Here is a 23,053-nt window from a genome sequence, read left to right as displayed (position 1 = left end):
TTTCCTTTGATGTTGATTTAATTCATTAGGTTAAATCAAGTAATTTTAACAACGCTATACAGATTTGTGTGCGTTCGTGTACATTTGTCTATTGTTTGGCAGTCGTTTTTGAAATCGAAGGGATTCAAATAAAACTCTCATTTAATATCACTGTACAGTCTGTCATAATTCGAACCAAGATCCCGTTGAAGAATTTGGCACTCAACTCCAATTCAGCCAGATTCTGACAACTGCTTGTCATCATATGCACGCATGCCAGTGCTTTTTTTTTTCTTCTTGTCAGAGTCTTTGTTGTGCAAAGTTACTTTTTAGTAAGATCCTTCTTGTTTGCAAATGTAAGACTTGTTTTCTCTCAATAATATTTATGAAAAAACCCTCTTTATCCCATAAAACTGTACAAAGATACTAGTAAAGTGCACACACCTTTTTATTGTTTGCATGCAATTATATGTTCATATATTTGTTTGTATTGTCTGGTGCTTGTTTATACATCAGCTGCTTTGCTGCATTTATCAAACCTGAAGGGGAAAAAAAAAAGATTTTGATGGCGACTTAAACTGTTTTGTTATTAATTTGAGATATCACACGTGATTAATGGCAGTATAACCGTGGATAATTAGTTCTTTTTTCTCAACATCAATGCAAACCAGCATCTCTTTATTGATAACTCTGGATTGGATCCGACAGACATATGCAGAATAATGCAAGCCAGATCTTTAGAGTAAGAAAATAAATGTTTATATGATCAATGTATCAATGAAACATGTATTTGGACAGTTGTTCTGGTTTGTCATTATCTTGCTCACCTGTGGTTTTCATACTAGATTCTACAAATATTCAAATTCAAGAATTATGAGCTGTTGTAATTATACAGTTTATGCGCGCTTTTTTCTTTTCTAATTGCTCCTAACGGATCGGACAATACAGATCAATCTATGCAAGCAGCTCACATCTGTCAGTCTGCAACAAATGGCACCAGTCCATCATGTGTTTCTGTCCTGAATCATTATGCGGAGCAACAAGGTTGACCATATGCAAAGCTGAGGTGCGAGTATTTCATTCCACACGAGGAGCAATCTCTGCTTTTATACAGCAGATCAGTTGCGCAGATCAGTATATTTGTTCAAAATATAATTAAATAAAATAGTAATTATCTACCAATTTTGACTCATTTATGCGTGCCTTATTAAAATCGCATAGGCTATACAATTCTAAATAGCGCTTTTCGTTCGTTCGGATTTTAAACATTTACACGATTTAGAGCGACTTTGTTCTTTTTGTTCGTAGCGGCAAAAGCGATAAACATGCAACACGTTTAATTTAAACAGGTCAATTACTTTTGGTTAAAATGTTTTGGAAAGCTTTTCAAAGCTCAGAAAAAAATGTTTAGCGAAAATAAAGCTTGACAAAATGTGGAACGCGTGTTGTTTTTGATGTAAACGATATGAGGATCGCGCTGCGAATTAAAGCGCCGCAAGGAAGTGGAAAGGAAACGCATCAACTCTCTTTCTTCAAGATTTTATTCAGTCCTCATCAAACACAATAACCTATTCAAAACATATTCGTTGTGTTTCCCATAGGAAATGCCATCAGGTGAATATCTGTGACACACTTTTTGCATGGATGATCTTCTGCATGTGAAATCAGTATTTTGTTTTTTTTATTATTAGGTATTTAGCATTAGGTTTGGGGGCTGCTAGGAGGTTGTCATTAGCTGACCCTCACAAACAGCAGAGCATTGTTCTCTTCATTCCGCCAATTTCAAGCTTCACTCGTACATAGTATCTATGTTGATCAATGACACTAAAAGCAACTGGGCCATCCTACTTAAAAAGACCATATTCGTCGCCAGTCACACTATTTTTGTTGACAAAGTTAGCCTTGATTTCGAAATTTCTAAGAAGCTGAAGCTATTGAGGATCTAAAGTGGATTGATGAAATCATGGATTGGACAAGGAAATGAGAATGTTTTGGGAATATTCCCAGAGCTCATTTCTCTTCTCAGTTTTGGATCAACCAGACGTATGTGTGCTTTCAGAAGAAAGGGTTTGTCTGGACGTTGAATGGGCCCCTCAGCCGGCCCATTATGTTTCTCTGGTCACCCCCGTGTCATCTGAATGGAACGCGTGGGCTTGTTGACAACTAATTTTCTCAAAATGTTCACATCTCTGTGGCTCTTCCTGCCCTAAAGGTATCTACATGCCGTGGACTCCCCAAGACTTTCGCTTTTGATTCGAGTCGTTGAATCGAATAGGCTGGAGATTCGATTCGAATTCGTAATTAGGCCTTTATCAAGAGCTCATTATTTAAGGGTGTCATTGTTTGAACGTTAAGTAAACAAAATACAGAATTTAAACTTTATATTTCAATGCTGATACAGTTAATTTGATAGCGATCCCACCGTTTACTTTTAAATCAAATGATTATTAAGAAGGAATCGAAAAGGACGTTTTGTTAGAAGTGCATTCTTTATTTTCCGTTAATTTTAATCTTAATATGCATGACATTTCAATGAGCCACAGTCCTCAAATGTGTCTATATGATGCAAATACAGACCTAAAAAAAAATCGACGCTTCGCATTTTAGGTCACCACATGCCTATCTTGCATGAGTCTAATTAATTCTCAAGTGTGGTTAGTGGGTCTAAATCTTTGAATGGCCCCTGTGCTCTCGTCAGAGACCCCGCTGGAATATAAAGGGTTTTTTTTCTCTTACATTCAGACTCAAAGAGCTACTCGAGCGTTCCTTGTAAGTGACGGAATGTAATGCTTGAAGCATTCTAAGGACAGGACACACGTTTGGAGCAAACAAAAGCACTGCGACCATAGGACACTTCCAGATTATGCATATTATTTTTAGCGCACGATTTTGTTCGTTTCAAACACCATAAAACGAATGCTCGTGATCACACAGATATGTAATGCAATTTGCATATTGGTCAATGAAAAAGTTGTCCGAGATTATAAAAAGGACAAATCTTGTTTCATACATAGTTGAAAAAGGTTTAAACGATGTTCTAAAACAAATTCGATTTTAATGACTAAAATTGTCAAGTGGTGTAACCGTCAATCAAAAGGTAGCTACTAAAATAGGCTATATTAGCTCAACTTTCTTTGCACTTTGAATAGCCTGAATAATATACGGCCATATAATTATTTCCAAATGATATTTTCAAGGTAATTTTTTTTAACATATTATGATTTTTCAATATGAAGTAATGCGTTTGTTTTACTCTGACATGAGCGATAACAAAGTGGCTGCCTTGGTTATACCACATTAAATGATTAAAATATATTAAAATCAATATATCTTAAATCAAAATTGCTTAACCGTTTTTTATTTTTATTTTAAATAATAGGCTACTTTGCTCTCTCTCTCTCTCTCTCTCTCGCTCTTGTTTTGGGACAGTTACACCACCTTTCAATTTATGGCCCGCAAATATATCAACATAACTTGTCATTTAGAAATTAGCCTATATCGTTAGTCATTAGAGAACACGTGTATGTATTTTCATTTATTTATATTTTTGTATGAAATGTGTCTCTACGTACTGTTGATGAACTTGCAGACAGAAAAAAAATGAGCGTCATGTCTTAACTATATTTAATGCTTCTAAAATTAAAATCAAACCTTTAAAAAGGTTCTGACCACTAGTACTGAACGAGCAAAATTTAACGAGATTCTTGACCCGTATTCCAATGTAGCCTACGCTTAAAATTTCCCACAGTGGTTTACATCTAAAAAATCCAACCAATAAGGTGGTGTGATCAAACGCGTGGTGTGAGCTAAAAGAGGGTGTTGTTGCTCGTATGGGGTGATACGGGAGATGCTGAAGTGTGTGCTGTTCGGTCAGGGCATTTGATTGTAAATAAGAGAGTTCACACGCCGATCGAGTGACTAGGGAACAGGCAGACCATTTGAACCAGGTGCCTATCTCGCTATCGAGGAGATCAGAGCTCAGCCAAATGACATCTCCCTCTGAAGAGCCAATCTAGTCGCAGGATGAGATTTCACTGTCTTTGCGCTCAGCCCGCCCAGTTACCATAAGAAACACAGCGAGTCCCATTAAAACATGCAACAGTTGGTGGGCAGTTATGGCATTATCTGCCAACAACCCAAGTTCTGGGTTCCCCCTGAGCAATTGTATCCAAACAAAGCCTGAAGTATCATTTTATTTGCGATTGATTTACTGGTAGCGCTTTGCATGTTATACTCAATTCATGTATGTATGTAGGCTATAATTAATTGCTTTATCAATAAGTATAACGATGTGTAATTACAAGATTTTCAAGAAATAATTGCATATGAAGTAGCTTGCTTATTAGTATAATTTAATACTATTTATATCTATAACTACACCAGTATGAACACTGTAAGTTAACACTTTGTAAAAAGTAATGACCTGCATTTGTTAACTTAAAGAGCTACTTCTACTTGATTTAACTCATAAAATGCAGTTTTGTTGGTATAAATTCATGTATTTAGGTTGATTCATTGATATTAAATAATATTTTTGGCATGCATAAAATAAGTTATCTTAGATGTTACCATTTTCAGGTTACCATTTTTTTTCAGTGAAACTTATGTTTTCTGTTTAGAATTTACTTAAAGCCTTTATGTATAATGCATTATAGAGACATTCATAATGTACATTGTAATGCAATACAACTTCTCATAAATAATTGTAACCAAAGTTAAAATGCATTATAATATTTGAAGGTTTGTTTTTAATTTGTTTGAATGCATTATACTTTCTAAAGGTGTAAAAATGAATAGGTAAGTGTTATAATTTGTCATAACTGTGGTTATAATTATTCATGAGGTCATGCAATGCATTGATGCAATGAGGTCATACAATGCAAGGCATAATTAATGCATTAAAAAACATTTCAATGCATTATAGATAAAGGCTTTAAGTAAAGTGTTACCGAAATGTTTATGTATAATAAATGAATTCATTTAATTAAATATACAATTTTAGCAAAATGGTATATATATATATATATATATATATATATTCATTATTTATCTGTCTGATCTAAATATTAGAGGACAAACCAGCGCAGAGGGCTTTTTATGTTCTATTGCTTTCTTAACAGAAACCGAACATGACATGACACAGATTAGCAGCTTTTGAAATTGCACCTGCCAACACATTATGAAGTTCATAACTTAAAGATTAATGTGTAATGACAGCTTGTGCTGTACACTTTTACTATATCATATCACATCATCCGTCTTATAACTTAGAGATAATGACTCCATATTTGGTCAGCCAGATATGTGAAATGACACGTCAACTCTAAAATGCATGATCGATAATTGTGTATTTTGTGTGGCTTCCTCTTAACATGGAATCAGTGTAACTGTAGATTAGATTAATTCATGGTCCATTTCATGAGACCCACATACGGCTTAAGAGGCGAGACATTAATGAAGGCTTTGTTGCAGGGTTAATGAATGCCCATGCATGGGTTAAGATTCCATGAAACAGGAAATGTACAAATGCTTTTCTTAATCTCATGTCTCGGTTCTCAATAAAAGTGCATGACCAAATAAAAGTTCTCAAGCTGGGAAAAGAAACCAGGGTTGAAATGAAGCTCACTGTGACAGCTGAAATATGATCTGAATAGCCCAATTTTTGGCGAATTGTTTACCAAGTTTGGAATACCGAACTTGGAGAGGTTTGGAAAAACCTGATTTGTGTTGGATTTAATAATTCGATTCTTATTAATACAATGTTTTAAATCATTGATGTTTTTAGTCTCTTTTTCTGAACTTTTGTATCATGGCTCGGCAGATTATAGTAAAGTTTGCGCCCCTTTTCAGCCTAAGCAGGATAAGCTTGGAGTGGCCTGTCACCGTGGAAACTGCCAGAACAATTCAGTTGAAGTTTGAAGAGGTCAGCTTGCAGGGTCAACAACCCCAGCCTCTGCCTGTGCCAACTTCTGTTGAGCCTGGGACTCTTTGGGGGAGCGCTAGCTCAACCTAACCCTGGGTGGTAGGCAATTCTAAGGCTGATATAAATTTTTTGAGTCAGTTTGCAGCCTAGGCTCTCCAGGTGGCCTGTGAAATCGATTTTAACCCCGTGACCCTGTCTTGGAGAAGCACGGTTGACAACCTGGGTGAGAATTTAGCTGGGCCTGACAGATTTGCGGCTCTGAGAGTAAAGAGAGAGGGGGCGGGTGGAGAGAGCATCTCTTCAGCGATGGGCTGCATTTTAGAAGTGGTCATTAAAACCTTATTAAACATTGGAACGGTTCGGAGAAGAGCTGCTGAACAAGTCTGCGGCCGTACAAACTTCATTGACTCAGGAACAATGTCAGGAAACTTCAGTGTCTGAGTCTGAATAGCTCAACAAGTTGTTCAAATACAAAAGGTTTGATGTGTTGCTTTGGGGCTGATGTTTAGTCGTTGTTGTGAAATGTGGTGAAATTGGTTTTACACCAATTAAAAGGTTGCAAACTGCAGTACTTAAAGGAATATTCTGGGTTAAACGGCAGATAAAATAAAAAAATCTGGGTTACAGTGAGACACTTACAATGAAAGTTAAGGGGCCAATCTGTTAATGTAAAAATACTCACCGTTTCAATAGTATAGGCACAAGACGTAAACAATATATGTGTTCACATGATTCTAGTGTGGAAAAACTGCTTACCTTTTATGTGTGACTTTATATCCAGTTTTACAACTTTGTTACCATGACAGCGTAACAAAGTAAAATGACCGTAAAAAATATATATGAGAATGACTTCACATATCAGCTTTCAAATCATTGAATATTTTGGACTTGGATATCATTGTAAGTGCTTCACAATATGTGTGTTAACATGATTTTACTGTGGAAAAAAACACTTACTATTCTTTTATTTGTAACGTTATATATCCAGGTTTACAACTTTGTTGCCATGACAATGTAATGTCTAAAACTGTAAAAAGTATGTGAATGACTAACCCAACTCATGCTTATATAAAAAAAAATAAAAAAATAAAATAAAATAAATATATATATATATATATATATATGTGTGTGTATGGAAAAATCATAAGCTCCACATTTCTGCCTTTAAATCCTCAAAAATGTTGGACTTCCATTGTAAGAGCTTAACCATTACCTCAGTTTTGGTTTAGACAAGTGTACATTATTTATGTGGTAATTAACATTATGTCAATTTGTATTGAATCTGGAATATTCCTTTTTCTTTTTAAGTTTGTATAATGACAGATGTAAATGTACTGTGCCAAGATCTCTAACTATTTTACAAGGTGGCAATTTCGTATGAATTCATATTCACACAGAAACGAATGATTTTTATAAAAACGTAAGCATGAAGGTCCTCGCCTAAACATAACTGCTAGTGGGGAGTAAGCAGATGTACGAATGAGATTTCACCAGTATGATTCATATGAATTAGCCACTACTGCACCAAAACATGAAAAATAGTTAGGAATTGCGTTGAGAGTGAGTTGAACAGTAGAGATTGAATTCATTAAACTGCAATGTTTAAGTTTTAGCACAGCATAGTGTAATGTAATTTAACATGATGTTTGATTTAAAAACCACTTTAGGTGGTTTTATGAAAGGTATAGGGTTTTTCCAGTAGACCTTAGCCAGGATTTGGTGCCATATTGAGTTTAACGCGGATGAAAACTAGGCTGTGAGGGACACACTTAGGGTATGTTTACTTGACAACGATTTACTAAAAACAGAAGATTTTTCTTTGCAATTTTTACAAATTTCGCTTTCAGATGACAATGTTATCAAAACGATCGCCGTTCACACAGAAATAACTAAACACGCTGTATTACTCATGCCAGACCAGTAGGTGGCGATACCACTTTGTAAAGAAATGCTACACGAATACATAATACGCATGCACATGCATCCCTGTTTTCACAAATTAATGTTTTTGTAGTTGTTACACTGAGATGATAATGCTTTCGTTTTCAAAAACTTGCACTTTGAAACCCGTTTTCAAAAGTTTGAGTTTTCAGGCCCCCAAAACGCCATTGTCATGTAAATAAATGGCCAAAACGCATAAAAAGTCAATTTTTAGTTGAAAATGGTGTCGTGTGAATGCCCCTTTACAGTCTTTACAAAGACACGCGCTGTATAAAGATCCTAGATCCTGTCATTTTCGCAACTCACAACTTTCAAAACTATTTTATGGAGTTTTTATCTCACTGAAAGTTTTTTCGGAAACATGCTTCGTCAGCTGAACAATCGATACACTGTTAAACAACTGTACTTCAGTCCCTCACAGCCTCGTTCTCATTCCCGCCAAAAATTAAATATGGCTGCCCTGACTAGAATCTATTATAATGTAAGTAGGTTCGTCAGTTTGAATAGTGACGACATACCGTTGCGTAACATATCGAAACACAACGCAGCTCAACATAACATAGCCAATATGATCTCACATTGAGATGGAGGACCCACGTCTACTCACTTTCAACAAGGCCAAACTACATGTGGCCCTGACAATCTGAGTCAACCTGTTGGGTGATCTGAAATGATTTGGGCCGGTCACAGGGGAGACGGTGTGATCAAAGGACTGACTCACCACGCAGATCTCTTCTCTCGGGGGCCGATTCCATCTGTCACGTTTAACAGACTGAGGCTGTCTGCTGGCCACTCAGCGAGAGAGTGAGCAGTGTGGCAAACTCCTGCCAGACTGGTGCTGATTGTGTTTGATTGCATCTGAGTGCAGCTTCGACGATGGGTATAAGAGCTGGTATCATCCCACTCTTGTCATATCAACGCTGGAAAAAAATTGGGAAACACTGCTCTGAAACATTGGACCCCTTGGAAACTCTTGGGAAAAAAGGCCTTTCTGCTATTCTTCGGAGATAATACTCAGAAAGCCCAGAGTGTGTGATTGTCGGTGTGGTTATGACAGAAGTGAACGGTGATATACTCATAGCATGGGTGCAGAGCGTCTCGCATGCTTGTCTTTACTCTTGTTAGGAGTTCAAGCTGTTATTACAGCGTCACACTTGTTCGTGGCTGAAGTGAGTGAGTGACTGAATGTTTGCTGGGTGTGTGAGTATGTAGGCTTGTTTACTTCAGCATAATGTCACCTTTGCCACCATTTTTAGATTCATTAGCCGTGCCAATAGAGTAAAACCCATGTTTCGCTGCGTGGCCTTCGCCGGCACATTTCCCGGGTGAAAGTGTTTTGTGTAAAAATTTCTCCAAGGTTGTGAGTAAATGGAAATGTGGCCTTCCATTTTCACACCTCAATGGCTGTTGATGTTACAAACATTAATATATCTGAGATTCCATTTTTACAGCTATAATGACTGATCTAAGTTCAGGCGAACATCGATGGAAAAGTTGTGTGTGATGATATACAGACACACACATTAACACAATAAATTTTCACTAAATGAAAGTATATATAAAATATATAGCGTTCTCATAGGTCTACATTATTGGGTTTTTTAGCATGTGTCTATTCATTTGATAATATTAAATCAGAGTGTTGTTAGTACAGGCTATGGGTTTTGGATTCGATTTTGGCCTTCTAAGGCCATGTGTATTTTCATGTGTAGGCAGCAGTTCCATGACTGTACATTGGTAGCTCATGAGTAATAATTTATGATAGCGATAATTCATAGCAAATAATAACACATTTCTCTGTCTATTTGTAAAACATGCAAAATCCTGACTTTTTATGGTACACTGTAAAATGTGAAATGAAGTGTAGATGTTACTGATGCCCTTAACCCTATAAAGCTACTGTATCATTTGATTTTAAGGCCTCTGAATGATCAACATGATTGTGCACAAAATCAGCTACATGTTTTGATATATATATATACATATATCAAAACATTTAGCTGATTTTGTTTATATATATATTATCAAGTAAAAGTCCTTTTAGTGTAATTCTAGAAATGTCCACCTTCCGCTTGTGCTTTGTGTATTTTTGCTGTGAAATCTTTATTTATTTAATCTCTCAATTATCAATATTGCATTGCATTATATGTTTTGGAAATACCGAGCTTTGATCATAAAACTAAATATCGTCATCATTTAAATATCATCATCGTACTACTAACACATATTATTGAAAAATTAGTGACAATAGGTTAGATATTAATATGCATTTTATGAAAGTAGTCATACATACATGTACAGTGGTGTGAAAAGGTGTTGGCCCCCTTCCTGATTTTTATATTTTTTGCATATTTGTCACACTTAAAAGATTCTGTTCCAAGTTTTCTCAATTTGTGGATAATGGCTCTGACCATGGTTCGCTGGAGTCCCAAAGCCTTAGAAATGGCTTTATAATCCTTTCCAGACTGATACATGTCAACTGTTTTGATTCTCATCTGTTCTTGAATTTCTTTAGATCGCGGCATAATGTGTTGCTATTTAAGCATGCTTCACTTTGTCAGACAGGTTCTATTTAAGTGATTTCTTGATTCAACAGGTCTGGCAGTAATCAGGCCTGGGTGTGGCTAGTGAAATTTAACTCAGCTTTCTAAAATAATGTGGTTAATCACAGTTCTTTCATGATTTAACAGGAGGGGAAAATTAATTTTTCACGTAGGGCCACGTAGGTTTGGACAGCTTTTTTTCCTTAATAAATGAAATCATCATTTAAAAACTGCATTTTGTATTTACTTGCATTATCTTTGTTTAATATTTAAATTTGTTTGATGATCTGAAACATTAAAGTGTGACAAACATGCAACAAAATAAGAAATCAGGAAGGGGGCCAACACTTTTTCACAGCACTGTATACTGTAAGTGTGTGTGTGTGTGTATGTATAAAATATGATACACGTGCAAACGTTTTTTTTTTATTTTGTGTAAAAATAATTTACTTTTGTACTTTGTACTTTTTGGTTAATTCAGGGATATACATTTTTTGACAAATAAAATAAAATAAATTAATAAAATTAATTAATGAAAAGTAATTTTAGGCTAAGCTCTTTAACGACAGGTTGTTGCAAATTATCAGAAAAGAAACAGAGATCAAATTTGGAAGAGGGAGAGGTGGGGGATCTGGACCCGCTGACCCCATGATATCAGCAAACTCACTGCTCAAAAAAAATGTTTTGGAATGTAATGTCAAGCACAAACTATTTTCATTCCTCTCAAAATACAATATAAAAACAAAATCAAAAACACAGGTGTTATGTCATCGCAGACGGGTATGCGTGCCTTTTATTAATTTCTCATCCGCAGGTTGAAATGTTAACAGAATTTGCGAATTCAAACGTGACACACACACACCTTTGTTTGTCTAATACTGCCGCTCTGACAGACCAAAGCCTCTCGTGTTTTTACTTGCAAATCAGGATTACACACTGAATGAAGATTTCTAATGGTGAGAAGGCAGAATTACAGTTAATATGCCGCCAGACCAGAGGCAGATTTACAGGAACGTTTCCTCAAATCCATTAAGTTCGCTTTACAGGAATAGTTAAGCATGAAAATGAAATTTACTCACCCAAACCTGTCCTCTGTTACTATTTGAAACACAAAAAGACTTATTATGCACATCTTTTCCATACAAAAACAGTTCATAGTGACTGTAAAAGTACACTGTAAAAAAGATTTTTCCAAGATTATTGGAGTATGTTTTATTACAAAATACAATTTTTAGGCTTTCTGCATCAAACATTCACGTTTAATTCAATGTGCTCCTCGCTGTTTCTTTGGAAATCCTACACCAAAAATACAATCAGTACAAGTCCAAAGATTGCTTTGTATGAGGAATTTTTATTATTATTTTTTTTTATTTTATTTTGTTGAACAATTGCTTTCCTTTCAGGCAAAGCTCTGACATCTCATTTCTTGTACTCTGTAAAAAAAAGATTAGTGGACTACAAAGTGGACTACATTTTACAAGGAAATATTATTTCAGTCTTTCTACTTAAAAAAAAAAATATATATGCAATGTGCTAGTTGCTGTTTCTTTGTATTTGTGAAATTTACTAGCAATTTCTAAGTGAAAATTGTTACAAAGTAAAACCTACACAATAGCTTTGTATGAGGAAAATTTGTGTTGTTCATTCAAATTAATTAATTTATTTATTTTTTCATTTTTGTTGAACAATTAGGTTCCTTTCGGGCCAAAGCTCTGAAACCTCATTGCTTCTATGCAGTAAAAAAAATGTAATTATTCAAAGTTGTAAATAAAAAGAAGTTATAAAAAGAAAATACTATTCCACTATGTTTAATTCAATGTGTTACATGCTATTTCTGAGTAATTGTTTGTGAAATTTACTAGCAATTTAGAGTGAACATTTTTCCACTGTATGTTTAGATTAAAGGTCTTTTATGCACTTTTTATGATGTTTTTTTTGTCATTATTGGAGCTTGACATAGTCATGAACTTGCATACTTGCATAATAACAGCATGCGGGATTGAAGTGACACGAAGGGTGATAAATAATAGCAGAATTTGTTTTTGCGATTAAATGCAGATTTGAATAACACTAAGGGGTCATCTTTAGAATATATCAAGCATTTTAATACTTGAGGTATGACAATAGATCACAGCAGTAGACCAAGAGACCTTCCCAGACCTGATTGACTCATGCCGTCGCAATGTTTACCGGTTGCATTTCATTCCTTTTCTTTTTGTCTAAGCAATTAGAAACAAGAGATGGCCGCCGTAGGAGTGCCAGGGCTGTGCAGTTTCCGCTCATGTCGTTTGTAAAGGGCTTAACCCTACTTGGACCTGTTTATTTGCATCCCTCTGTAAGTTTCTCCCATCCGCGATGAAGCCTCACGCTACTGTACCCCAATAAACTCAGAAAACACAGTCAGAGATGGCATGAACTGACTCTGAAGGACGCGTATTGTGGATGCTGCCAGTGCCCAACAAGCCCTCTTTATGATGGCAGGAATTATGATGGCCATGTTGGATATGTGAGATCGCTGGTGGCGAGCAAGATAAGTCGAGTAATTGTCACTTACTGTAACAGCGGCTCCCATTCATTAAGAGCCCGTGTCTAATAAACTACTGGAGGAAAGCAGGCCAGCTGTACTGTGAAGCCTCACACAAGGCGGCTCTTTCTCTGCGGCCCTAAACTTTGTCAAAAGGCGAAACTGTGTACGAGCGCTCTGTGATTCAACAGAGATTCCAATAGAGGTTTGTCTTGGGGGAGCAAACAAGGCCTTCCTTTTGACTAAATGATGAAAAATACGGTGTTCAAGAGGGACAGCAAAACTGACATAGCTTCTTTTTTAGACTAGTTCCATTTATGTCAGCTGGAAAACAAACAATTCAAGGGTTGTTGTGATACTTAACTTTTTGCTAAAAACTAGGCTGCATAATTCGCAGCAATAGTTGGTCGTAAAGCTGACCAAACCTATAAAAGAGCTTGTCCACAAAAATGTATTTCGTCTTTCAATTATTTATTTATTTATTTGCATTTATATGACAATTAAGCACATTTCCTGCCACAAAATGTTATTACTGTTATGCTAAAATAAGGATTATACAATATTTAGATTATGATAAAATTATAAATTTTGAACAATTATTTGTTTTTACTTAATTATCCGTAATAGTTTAAATTGTAAATATTTATACACCATGAGAGAGTTTGTTTCATTGCCTTGAATGTATGCTGATTGATTTTTAAATGGCCTGTCATTAATGATCATGTAATTGTCAAATAATGCCAAAAATGGAAACTTATAACAATAACAATAAAGAAAATAGAATAAACAGACTTAATTCTTTTCATGCGATACATATACACACTCAATAATATATACACTCAAATACGTTCTTTGTACATTCACAATACATTCAAGTTTGGAGTAAGATTTGTATTTATTTATTTTTTGTTATCATTCAGCAAGGGTGCATTAAATTGATCACAAGTGATGGTAAAAACATTTATAATGTTACAAAAATGTATTTCAAATGAGTACTGTTCTTTTGAATTTTGTTCATCAAATACTTTTGAAAAATAAAATCAACAAAAATATTAAAACATAAAGCAGCATAACTCTTTTTAGCAACGATAATAATAATAATAATCAGAAATGTTTCTTGAGCAGCAAATCAGCATATTAGAATGATTTGTGAAGGATAACTGAAGACTGGAGTAATGATGCTCAAAATTCAGCTTTGATCACAGAAATAAATTACATTTTTACATATATTCACATAGAAGACAGTTATTTTAAATGTATTGTTTTTATTGTTTACTGTGAGCATAAAATACATCTTTCAAAAACATGAAAAAAAATTAATTTTATTGACTTATTATTGACAAACTTATTTAGCCCATACTTCGGAATGGTATGGTATATATATATATATATATATATATATGTATATATGACCAATAGAAGCAATTTGATGAGCCAGATGTGGATATGGAAAAGCTATCTTTCTACACTTTACGGTTGTTAGAGCTGGTTAGTTTACCCATAACCTATTAAATAGTAAATACGTTCCTGTTCTCATATCCAACTCACACCTTCCATTACAATGGCCTCCTCATCACTGAATTCTTACATTCTCTCTTCTAGAGACACACAAACCAGATGCATTGTGGAATCCATGAATAGAAGCCAATTCCTCATCCCCAAATTTTTCAACAGTTGAGTGAATTTTTCATACAGTTGAGTGAATTCCAGAGGTGCTTCAAGAGGAACACATGTCCTCAAGGATGCTGACATTTGAATGCATTTCTAGGGTGACGGCTGTAGCAACCCTGTCGGTTTGGGGTGTCTTTGCTGGATCATGGTGGGCCATTGTGACTGCTTCTCAACTTCCTGTCAGTAACTGTCTGAGGGGGGCAAGTACTAACTTATTGGAATGTGGCAAGTCCTTGTGAACTATTTCCTTTCTTTCCCAACCACTGTTTGCTGCTTTATAAAGTTCCTTTTTCTAACCTTTTAAACTGATGGAGTATTGACCCTGTGCATTGGTAAATATAGCCTAGGAACAATGGCATTCAATACAATGGGCATTTTTGGAATCTGTTGCCAAACAAGCTATTGCTACTTTTGCCACTTTTAAGCAACTTTACTTGCTGTAGCTAAGCAGCTAAACCTCATCCTAAACTCATCCGGAGAGACGTGAATTTATATTTGCAGAGTTATACCAAATTTGCGGGGACTCAAACAGAACTCCCATAAGGATATTTGCTGTCATTAACTGAGCTCATGGCAGTTTAGCGCAGAACAATTAAGACTCATATTTGCTTATACAGTTGTTAGCTTCTCCAAGGACCATTGTGATTGGGGCCATACATCCCATTGTTTTCTAATAATTAATGATACTTTGGTTTACTTTGGACTATACGGGGATATGAGTATAAGACGGCTAAAAGAATGGGCGAGATATACAGTAAGCCACAATTCAAACACACAAGGCTCTAATGACAAATGACTTCAGAAGGTCAGAATAAAAGTCAACACGAGAGAGCAGCTTCACTCCTGAATCACATCCAAAGATCCATTGAGGACTATAAGGAAACGTTTGAGGGAAGAGTTTTAGGAGAAAGTTGGATTATTGAATCCAAGGGGGAAGTGGGATTGACTCCATCTGTCGAGAGGGTCTTCCAGCCGACTTTAGCCCACATGCTGGATGCTGGCTCAGGAAGCTATCTCTCACACTTCCTCCCGCAGTCCTCGACATGATCCTCGAAGGGGGAGTGTACCAAAAGGCATAGCCTCTATCTAAGGGTCTTTGTCCCTATAGGGGGCCAAACAGTGGGATCCTACAGGGAAGGAAACACATGCCCCCTCCTTCAACAACAGCAGGAGGAGAAAGAAAGAAAGAAAGAAAGCACATTACATGCTTGAAAATCAGCCCACTGCCATTCTTTTAGTAACCAAACCAGTGGGGGGACACTGTCGCTTTCAGCCGTGCTCTACAGGTCGTGAGTCGTGAGATGGGCGGATGAGATTTTCCGTGAATGCACCTGTGATTGTGGCTCCCTGCATTGTTGCAGTGTTTTGTTGAGTGTCACATGTCAGTAATGGAAATGAGGCAATAAAACGAAAGGGAAGTTGGTATCAGTTTCACCTGTACACAAAAGTGTGCCACAAGCGTGGTATTCAAAAGGAAGGTGGTTTTCTCAAAGCACAGATCAGAAAAACTTGCTAGCTACTCGACTACCAGACTACCCATTCATAAATTACTGCAAGCATGTAAATATGCATTAATAGATTTCAAAACAACAGTAGACATGCCTCTACGGTCTACAGCAATACTACTGTACATGCATACTTGGCAAAGTTGAATGACAGTAGATGTTTGACTTGATTTTTCCCTCCTCTTTTTTTTTCTAGTATTTTTTTCTACTCAAGCATGGCGGTGATAATTGGATTGTGTGGACACCTGTATGAGTGCAGTATATCCAGGGGATTAGAGAACGGGATGGGTGAGTCAACTCAAATTATTGTCACGTTAACCCATACAGCTGGTAGCCGCCGCCCCCTACTACTCACTAAAATAAGTTCCCAGTGGTCACAGAACCTGTCCAACTCCTGAACAACCTCTAGAGCCACAAATATGCAGGTGATTTTCTAAAGCTGGTGCATTAAATAGGCGGTTCTCAACTGATTTTGCTTCAAGAGAAACAAAGTTCTAACATTGTTTATCATGCAAAAGTAAACTGTTGATTTCTACATTCTCAGAAAAAAGGGGTACAACAGCTTGTCCCTTGTCCCAGTTACCCTTAAAGAGACAACTTTGTACCTTATCTACCCCTATAAGGTTTATAGTAGTACCTTAAGATTACATATTACTACTCTAGACCTAATCTGCACATTTTCGGGGTACAAATTTGTCCTTCAAAGGACTCTTCATCAGTGACAAATTGTTGTTCCCATAAAGGTACACATTTTGCACATAACTTTTTCTGACAGTGTAAATGTCACTTCACACAACAAATTGTGGTCAGCACAGACCATATATTTATCCTGTATTTAACCCATATTTAATTTAGTCTGAGTTGAATTTTCATGTTGGCATTAGAGCAATGATGTGACTAAATGTTTTTGTCCTATCTATTCAAAAAATACATTAATATATATATATATAATGACTTACCTACACCTCTTTAAAATGTATTTAGAAATGTTCTGGGTTATAAAGTAAAACATGTCAGGGTGATAAATTCCTGATATTGCAATAAAATGCAATGCAATGCAAAAACAAAACAAAAAACAAAGCAAAACAAAACAAAACAAAACAAAACAAAACAAAACAAATAAAATAAAATAAAATAAAATAAAATAAAATAAAATAAAATAAAATAAAATAAAATAAAATAAAAATCGTCACTGAAAAAAAAAAATCAGGAAATGATATAATAGAAATAAACATTCATAAATATCTTACTTTTTACCTAATGACTAATATGTGTACACTCAGAAAATGTACTGTAACCATCAAATAAAAAGTAATAACGTAGTTATTAATAATACTAGAAATAACCAAAATGAATACAATATATTTGAAAGAACTTGGCACATGCATTTTAACTAGATTTTTAAAACATTTCTTTATCATGGACATTGTTGTTCGTCCATTACTTACCCAATAACCTCACAAATGTGCATCAGCAACAAAAGATAAGGAAAGTGTTTTCCCTTACCAAAATTATTTATTTATCCTAACTACACCCAATTATGTGGTTAGCTGCATTGTATGATTTGATTTAGCATCGTTTTCCCTTCTGTCTGCCATCAGAACACATTTGAGACCCATTTTGAGGTCCCAACTATGCAGTTAAGATCCACTGCTGTAGACAAGACGGTAGATGAGCTTTTACGCAAGATTAACTTTTATCTGTTAAGAAAGTCTAAGGAATATTATATTCTTCAGTGTTTGATATCACATTCGGTCTTGGTGCATGAAGTATAAATGTCAGACAATACTGCCAACAGGCCTTGTATAAGCTCGTCAGGGCGGCCATCGTTAGCAGGAGTTTGTAAACAGAGCATAGAGTGTGTGGAAGGGGGGCAGAGGTGCTGAAAGACGAGTCGGCAATAGTGAAACTCAAGCTGGTTGGAACTGGGGAAGGAGGGGGCGCTTGTTTGACCACCGGGATGAGCGATGAGTCGATGGTCCCATCAGAGAGCACTGCCACGGCAACGGCGCAGATTCACTAGGTGTCGTCTAGGCAGGTAATTCATCAGCCCATGCCGGGCTGGGCCTCCGAAAACTTCTCATGGTCACTTCTGAGTGTGAATACGTAATGAGCTGGAGGGCTCCACATTTGCCATGGCTGATTAGACGAGAACAATGAGCCCAAACAGAACTGGCAGTCCTCACAATGGGGACTGGAAAGCCTCAAGGCATTGCCTCCATATTTCTAGAGGAGGAAGAGAGAGAAAAGTGAACAAAAGTGTAGTTTATAACTGTCCTCTCTTTTGGACAGCTGTTGAACATGTACCATACTTTGTCACTAGACTTCCGAGAGTGTCTGTGTGTTGTAAGGTTGCGCTCAAAGCCTAAAGAATGATGGGAAACTGTGTTTTGTCATATGTGACCTTGGACCACAAAACCAGTCAAGGGTCAATTTTGTTTAAATTGAAAGCTGAATAAATAATCTTTCCATTGATGTATGGTTTGTTAGGATAGTACAATATTTGGCTGAGATACAACTATTTGAAAATCTGGAATCTGAGGGAGCAAAAAAATCAAAATATTGAGAAAATCGCCTTTAAAGTTGTTAAAATTAAGTTCTTAGCAATGCATATTACTAATCAGAAATTAAGTTTTGATATATTATGGTAGGAAATTTACAAAATATTTTCATGGAACATGATCTTTACTTAATATCCTAATGATTTTTGGCATAAAAGAAAAATCGATAATTTTGACCCATACAATGTATTTTTTGCTATTGCTACAAATATACCCCAGCGACTTAAGACTGCTTTTGTGCTCCAGGGTCACTTATTTTAATTAATAGACAGAGAAATATAGTCTCCTACAGTTTGTTTGTTGGTTTATTGAATTATCTAAATAATGATAATTTGGATCAGGATTATTGTAAACTAAAATGAAAACTAAAAATAAATAAATAAAATTACAGCTTGAAATAAAAGCTGTTTATTTCAGCTATTTGCAAAGTAACATTTCTAAAGAATTAATGTAAAAATAAATATAAATATATAGATAAATGTATAAAAATACAGACATGTTTAAAATAAATAAATAAAAATGACAAAAACACAAGAAATTACTAAAATTTAAACTAAATAGCCGGGGCTGGGCCTCCGAAAACTTCTCATGGTCACTTCTGAGTGTGAATACGTAATGAGCTGGAGGGCTCCACATTTGCCATGGCTGATTAGACGAGAACAATGAGCCCAAACAGAACTGGCAGTCCTCACAATGGGGACTGGAAAGCCTCAAGGCATTGCCTCCATATTTCTAGAGGAGGAAGAGAGAGAAAAGTGAACAAAAGTGTAGTTTATAACTGTCCTCTCTTTTGGACAGCTGTTGAACATGTACCATACTTTGTCACTAGACTTCCGAGAGTGTCTGTGTGTTGTAAGGTTGCGCTCAAAGCCTAAAGAATGATGGGAAACTGTGTTTTGTCATATGTGACCTTGGACCACAAAACCAGTCAAGGGTCAATTTTGTTTAAATTGAAAGCTGAATAAATAATCTTTCCATTGATGTATGGTTTGTTAGGATAGTACAATATTTGGCTGAGATACAACTATTTGAAAATCTGGAATCTGAGGGAGCAAAAAAATCAAAATATTGAGAAAATCGCCTTTAAAGTTGTTAAAATTAAGTTCTTAGCAATGCATATTACTAATCAGAAATTAAGTTTTGATATATTATGGTAGGAAATTTACAAAATATTTTCATGGAACATGATCTTTACTTAATATCCTAATGATTTTTGGCATAAAAGAAAAATCGATAATTTTGACCCATACAATGTATTTTTTGCTATTGCTACAAATATACCCCAGCGACTTAAGACTGCTTTTGTGCTCCAGGGTCACTTATTTTAATTAATAGACAGAGAAATATAGTCTCCTACAGTTTGTTTGTTGGTTTATTGAATTATCTAAATAATGATAATTTGGATCAGGATTATTGTAAACTAAAATGAAAACTAAAAATAAATAAATAAAATTACAGCTTGAAATAAAAGCTGTTTATTTCAGCTATTTGCAAAGTAACATTTCTAAAGAATTAATGTAAAAATAAATATAAATATATAGATAAATGTATAAAAATACAGACATGTTTAAAATAAATAAATAAAAATGACAAAAACACAAGAAATTACTAAAATTTAAACTAAATATAAAAAAAGTCAAATTAATTTAAAGTTTAAATGAAAATGAAAATGGAAAATATAAAAAATAACAATATTCAAAAATATCTTTCAAAACTTAATTGTAAAAATGCAATTTTATCAAAAGTATAATAGTATCTTAATGATACTAAAATAGCATTCATTTGAACTCATAAAATGTATATTTACATATATTATTATAAACGTAACATTATTTGAAGTAAATGTGAGTGTGAGGCCATGTAAAACGTCTTACCGTCATACTAGGGTGTTGTGGGTGGTTGCTAGGTCATTGTTATGCGGTTACTAAGGTGTTACGAACGATTATTAGTGCATTGCTATGCAGTTGCTAGGGTGTTTTGAGTGTTTTCTGGGAGTTTGACAGGTTAGTTGTGGGTAGTTAAGTCAAAAGAACCCACAGCAAAGTCTCTCGATATAGAATTCTGCCATTTTATGAAAATGAATTCAACAAGCTGATTGTATCATTCACGTCTGTAGCAGAATGAGTTAAGTTGAACTTTACTAATTGACCAATATGTATTGCAACATGCATACTTTAGCAAACTCCACTAATAACAGAATAAAACATTGCTTGACTGTCATTTAATTCCTATGGAATTATTCAATTCTTTTCTCACTGATTATTTGTATGCAATATTAACGTACTGTTTATAGCTACACGGAAATGAACAGTCCTTTTCTGACCAACCAAAATTGTGCTAATCTTAACTAAGCAATTTGGCCTGGAAAGAGATCAACGTCATTAGCGTCTTTTGTTTGACAAAGAGGAACTGGCTCGTGGAGAGCGTTCAATCTCCGCAGCAGGCGTATCTCTTTGAACACGCTCTACGAAATGAGTTTCTCTATCAGTTGGAGACCGTTTCGCTCTCCACTTTAAAAATAGAGATGATGGGAGGGAAGCCACTGGAATATTTATTGGGAGGGGGGAATAAATCCACAATCCACCCACAATTTTCCCTTCTCGGTCACATGTTCTTCCCATTCATGACTGTTTTTCCAATTACTTAACGGTATTTACTTATTATTTCAATGTAGTGCGGCAGATACGCGCCGTGCTGCAGCCCAGCAATGAGGCGCTGAAAGAATTCACACTTAATTGTATTTCATAAATCATATTGGGAGCCCCTTCAGAATAAGCTCCCTGTAACAAAATGATAAAATGGCCAATTATGAGAAAATTCCAGGGTCTGTAATTTGCTAAACACACTCCAGAGAGAGTCTTTTGAGAGGAAATATAGACTCCTTGTTGAATTGTTTTCCTTTCGAGTGGCTTTACGTTATATTAATAAATAAATGATAATTGTTTGTGATCATTCGTGCTTGTTTTCGATGGTGCTTTTTGCATCTTCACACACACAACATCCGTCACTTTGACCAACTGACCTCCACCCCTCCATCAGGAAGATTGGACCCAAACTAGTGTTTGCAGTCTAAACTATGGCCTTTTAAACGCAAATAACTGGAGTGATTGGTAGAGATAGCAGCTCCATCACTCTCAGAGCTGCTCGAATTCCTAATCACAGTATTTGTTTTAGCTTTTGCAGGTTCTGTCCAGACCTGTGGGCTGAATTCTCCTGATTCGTCGTCTCGCGGAGGACCAGATCTGCACATTTGGGGACGTCGGTGTCAGCACACTTGAAGCATCAAATTTGACCTCTCAGTAAATGCATACTTTGGAGCCGTGCTAAAACGGTCGTGCATATGGAATTTACTAATGCCATTTTGTTCTGTGTGACTCATTTCACCAAAATAAACTCCAATCCATTTTTATAATAAAACTATTTTAATGCAAGATAACTGATTGTCTTCAAAAACGATTAGTAATTTTTGCCATACGGTATTGGTCTTTGTTAATACATCAATGTAATAATCATTTTGAAATGTTTGGACATAGCTTTACTTGGTTTTTGAGAGAGATTTCATGCATTTTATATGTTTATTCAAAAATAAAGAAAGATTTTATATATTCATACAGTTTTATAATTAAGCTTCAGTCAAGTTACCCTAGTAAAAAGTAGTTAACTATACTACAGTTTTAAACTACTGTAAATCGAAGAAAAAATACTAGAAAACAAACTTTTATAGAACAAAGTTGAAGATACAGAAGCTTTTTAACTACATGTTTTGCTAGAAAAAAGACAGAGGGACTCAAATGAATCAGTGAGTAGTTTATTTGAATTGATTTATTGGAATGAAGCAACCAAACAAACTGATTCACTAAAATCAGCTGCACTTTTCAACATTTTTCAAGCCAGTTTAGGGAAGTCTTTGATTATCTCATTCAGCTATGAAGCTTTTTGTATAAAATAATGTGATAAAAGATGCTTTGTCATGCTACTGGTTGAAACATTAGTTGTTCATTTGTTGGTATTACTCATTTGGAAAATGAATTGCTGTATATCAGTGACTTATGTTCAAAAACAACAAAAGATTGATTGTCAGTACATTGTTTGTGTATTAAAAACTTTCGCCTGTCACAATATTGTGATTTTTTTTCTTAATTGTCTTCATTTTAAGTTTATTGGCAAATATTGATATATGCAATTAATTATTACAAAGTAAGTAATTACATTAAAATGCATTATTTTGCTTTGTTACTTTTCATTATTTTTTAAAATGCTTTGTATATATGTTGGTTTTTTACAAGGTTTTGAAAAACTTGAACTGTTTAAATGTAATGTCATGTGGTATGACCATTAAGTAAAATGCATTATATTTTTATTACCCCGTCCAAATACATGTGAGTGTACACATCTTTATTTTACTT

At 35.2% G+C, this 23,053-nt stretch overlaps 1 long non-coding RNA gene across 4 annotated transcripts in view; it reads left to right on the top strand.

Annotated features, from left to right (window-relative positions):
• LOC107698050 (uncharacterized) overlaps positions 1–22,804 on the top strand; it is a 60,926-nt gene extending 38,122 nt beyond the window's left edge. For all 4 annotated transcript variants that reach the window (XR_001635302.1, XR_001635301.1, XR_001635300.1 and 1 more), the window contains 2 exons: positions 16,283–16,374; positions 21,822–22,804. This is a non-coding gene — a long non-coding RNA (uncharacterized LOC107698050). The remainder of the gene's footprint in view (positions 1–16,282; positions 16,375–21,821) is intronic.
• The last annotated feature ends 249 nt before the right edge of the window (positions 22,805–23,053 follow it).

Source organism: Sinocyclocheilus anshuiensis, unplaced genomic scaffold (assembly GCF_001515605.1).
Source record: "Sinocyclocheilus anshuiensis isolate Anshui unplaced genomic scaffold, SAMN03320099.WGS_v1.1 scaffold1501, whole genome shotgun sequence".
NCBI lineage: Eukaryota > Metazoa > Chordata > Actinopteri > Cypriniformes > Cyprinidae > Sinocyclocheilus > Sinocyclocheilus anshuiensis.
The sequence above is the reverse complement of the archived record's forward strand: the minus strand, read 5'-3'. Positions and strand labels throughout refer to the sequence as shown.